This window comes from Pseudophryne corroboree, chromosome 11, assembly GCF_028390025.1.
Source record: "Pseudophryne corroboree isolate aPseCor3 chromosome 11, aPseCor3.hap2, whole genome shotgun sequence".
Classification (NCBI taxonomy): Eukaryota; Metazoa; Chordata; class Amphibia; order Anura; family Myobatrachidae; genus Pseudophryne; species Pseudophryne corroboree.
The window spans coordinates 51,488,159-51,492,361 of NC_086454.1; positions in this window are offsets into that span (position 1 = coordinate 51,488,159).

The window sequence follows — 4,203 nt, forward strand, 5'->3', positions numbered from 1 at the left end:
TCCCCCTAAAGAAAAAAAAAAAAAAAAGGGAGAGAGAGAGGAGGAGGAGGTGGTGGTGGAAGGGAGGGGTGGGCTTTGCAGTGGCCATTGCACATTATCCAGCTGTGCCAAATCTGGACCTTACCTAGTAGACATTAGCTGCTGGATCCTGGAACGTGCCATTGTATGTCCCCCCCCTCCACGGGGCACTGAGAGCACTATGGCTGGCACAGATTAACCCCGTGGCTGCTAGATGCACATAGGGGTCTTGCTAGCAGCAATGGGGTATATTAGATGAATGAGCAGAGAACATCTCATGTCACTTGTTTTTTTATTGCTGGATTTTACATTGTTGGCTACGACACTGTTAGTAAAAGTTAGTAAGACGGAGTCTGCGTAATATTAGGGTAGATGATTCAGAGGAATAGAAACTTTTTACTCAGAAATAATTTTCATTGCAAAGTAAAGGTGGCGATTCCACATTCTTTTTCTCGCGGCAATCTGTGATAGTAAGCTTACGAGCAGGGCCTTCCTACCTCTATGACGGTTTGTTATTACCCAGTTTGGTCTTATAATTGTGTCCAGTTGTAAAGTGCAACGGAATTTGCTGCGCTGTATAAGAAACGGTTAATAAATAGTTACTATAGAGGTCAATTCGATTAGAGGTACTGAAACGCCAAGAACGTTACCCTGTACCGCACCCTTCAAATCACTTACCCTCTCGGGGGAGGGGGGTATTAACTTGTATACAATTTAGGGGCCAGTGTATGGAGCATATATATCAATTATTGGGTTTTAGACTCGATAATTGTCATTTTTCATCGCCACTATTTGTAACAGTAAAAAAAAAAAATCACATTCAAGGACAGGGGCTCAGAGAGAAGCCCTCCCTGTTATGTGTTATAAGCGAAGTGATCCAATTAGTATTCACTTTACTTCTATATTGAGACCCCACAGCGCTATTGCACATGCGCAGTCTCAGTAGATATCCGAGATATCTGCTGCAGTCCCTCGTTAGGGTCGGTATGATATCCCGGCGGTCAAGATGCAGATAGCGGCATCCCAATGGTCAAAGTACCGATGGATCCAGGTAAGCATTTAAACCCTAACCCACACCCTCCCACAGCCTTACCTTAAGCCACTCCTCCCGCAGCCTAACCCTAACCATCCCCTCCCACAGCCTAACCCTAACTGTCCCCCCCTGCAGCCTAACTCTTACCCACTCCTCCAACAGCCTAACCCTAAGCCACTCCTCCCGCAGCCTAAACCTAACCCACTCCTCCCGCAGCCTAACCCTAACCATCCCCTCCAGCAGCCTAACCCTAACCATCCCCTCCAGCAGCCTAACCCTAACCATCCCCTCCCACAGCCTAACCGTAACCCACTCCTCCCCCAGCCTAACCATCCCCTCCCGCAGCCTAACCCTAACTGAACCCCCCTGCAGCCACTCCTCCCGCAGCCTAAACCTAACCCACTCCTCCCACAGCCTAACCCTAACCATCCCCTCCCACAGCCTAACCCTAACCCACTCCTCCCGCAGCCTAACCCTAACCATCCCCTCCCACAGCCTAACCCTAACCCACTCCTCCCCAGCCTAACCCTAACCATCCCCTCCCACAGCCTAACCCTAGCTGACCCCCCCTGCAGCCTAACCTTCCCCTCCCGCAGCCAAACCCTAACTGTCCCCCCCCTGCAGCCTAACCCTTACCCACTCCTCCAACAGCCTAACCCTAACACACTCCTCCCGCAGCCTAACCCTAACCATCCCCTCCCACAGCCTAACCCTAATCCACTCCTCCCCCAGCCTAACTCACTCCTCCCACAGCCTAACCCTAACTGAACCCCTCTGCAGCCTAACCCTAACCCACTCCTCCCACGGCCTAACCCTAAGCCACTCCTCCCGCAGCCTAAACCTAACCCACTCCTCCCACAGCCTAACCCTCCCCTCCCACAGCCTAACCCTAACCCACTCCTCCCGCAGCCTAACCCTAACCCACTCCTCCCCCAGCCTAACCCTAACCATCCCCTCCCACAGCCTAACCCTAGCTGACCCCCCCTGCAGCCTATCCTTCCCCTCCCGCAGCCAAACCCTAACTGTCCCCCCCTGCAGCCTAACCCTAACCCACTCCTCCCACGGCCTAACCCTAACCCACTCCTCCCGCAGCCTAACCCTTACTCACTCCTCCCGTAGCCTAACCCTAACCCACTTCTCTCGCAGCCTAACCCTAACCCACTCCCTCCCTCAGCCTAACCCACTTCTCTCACAGCCTAACCCACTCCCTCCCTCAGCCTAACCCTAACCCACTCCCTCCCTCAGCCTAACCCTAACCCACTCCCTCCCTCAGCCTAACCCTAACCCACTCCTCCCTCAGCCTAACCCTAACCCACTCCCTCCCTCAGCCTAACCCTAACCCACTCCCTCCCTCAGCCTAACCCTAACCCACTCCCTCCCTCAGCCTAACCCTAACCCACTCCTCCCTCAGCCTAACCCTAACCCACTCCTCCTGCAGCCTAACCCTAACCCACTCCTTCCGCAGACTAAGCCTAAAAGTACCCTTCTGCTGCCAAAACCTACAACCCCCTCTCCCATGTGCCTTGCCTTGACCTATTGTATTTACAGTTGGCATGTCGCTGTCAGTATTCTCACTGATGGGATCCTGACCGCATTTCCCTTGTTACATCTGGGTGATACTTAATTTTTTTGTGAATCCCCTCCAAATGGGTGTTTGGGGGGGGGGGGGAGAGGGGGGGATGTCACAAATACTGAATGATAAATAGGCCCCTAAGTGCTCCTGTTCTGCGCACTCTACATCGTATGCGTCGCTCCTAATTGAATCACTCCCTTAGGCTGGCTAGCTACTGCATTGTCACACGTGTGCTCTTAAAGCTACATGAAAGCAGTCGCCATGGTGGTTGCTGTGGATATCAGCTGCAGGAAATCCAGTGTAAAGTCCAACCACCGTATAGCTACCGGCATGTGACCCACCACATGAAAAGACAGTAACGATTTGTTGCAGCAAAGAAGACAATAAGAACATATTGCTAGTGTAGCTGATCCCTCACCCTCACATTGCGATCCTTAGTGGGTAAAGTGGGTAGTGGCACAACTGCCGCAGCTACAGGATGTTATAGGTACACTGTGATCCACAGCTTGTCAACCTGAGTTCCACTAAGCTCTCACCTTGACACATATAAGCGGCACATTGAAGCATTATATTTATTAATAAAAGAGCAAAACATTTGCAACTAGGGAGACCAATCCCGGGCCATATTTTCAATCCTGGGATTCGGGATTAAAAAACGCTCAATCCCAGGTTTCCCGGAATACCGGGATTGCAGTAGGGATCCATGTAGGAGCAGGGAGCGTGTAAGTGGAGGGCAGAGAAGAAGGGTGTACGGAGCAGTGCGGGAAGGTGGGTGTAGGGAGCAGTGCGGGAGGGAGGATGTAGGGAGCAGTGCGGGAGGGTGGGTGTAGGGAGCAGGGAGGATGTATGGAGCAGTGCGAAAGGGTAGATGCAGAGAGCAGCGCGGCAGGGAGGATGCAGAGAGCAGCGCGGCAGGGAGGATGCAGAGAGCAGCGCGGCAGGGAGGATGCAGAGAGCAGCGCGGGAGGGAGGATGCAGAGAGCAGCGCGGGAGGGAGGATGCAGAGAGCAGCGCGGCAGGGAGGATGCAGAGAGCAGCGCGGCAGGGAGGATGCAGAGAGCAGCGCGGCAGGGAGGATGCAGAGAGCAGCGTGGCAGGGAGGATGCAGAGAGCAGCGCGGGAGGGAGGATGCAGAGAGCAGCGCGGGAGGGAGGATGCAGAGAGCAGCGCGGCAGGGAGGATGCAGAGAGCAGCGCGGCAGGGAGGATGCAGAGAGCAGCGCGGGAGGGAGGATGCAGAGAGCAGCGCGGGAGGGAGGATGAAGGGAGCAGCGCGGGAGGGAGGATGCAGAGAGCAGCATGGCAGGGAGGATGCAGAGAGCAGCGCGGGAGGGATGATAAAGGGGGCAGAGCGGGAGGGAGGATGCAGAGAGCAGCGTGGGAGGGAGGATGTAGGGAGCAGCGCGGGAAGGTGGGTGTAGGGAGCAGGGAGGATGCAGAGAGCAGCGCGGGAGGGAGGATGCAGGGAGCAGCGCGGCAGGGAGGATGCAGGGAGCAGCGCGGCAGGGAGGATGCAGGGAGCAGCGCGGCAGGGAGGATGCAGAGAGCAGCGCGGCAGGGAGGATGCAGAGAGCAGCGCG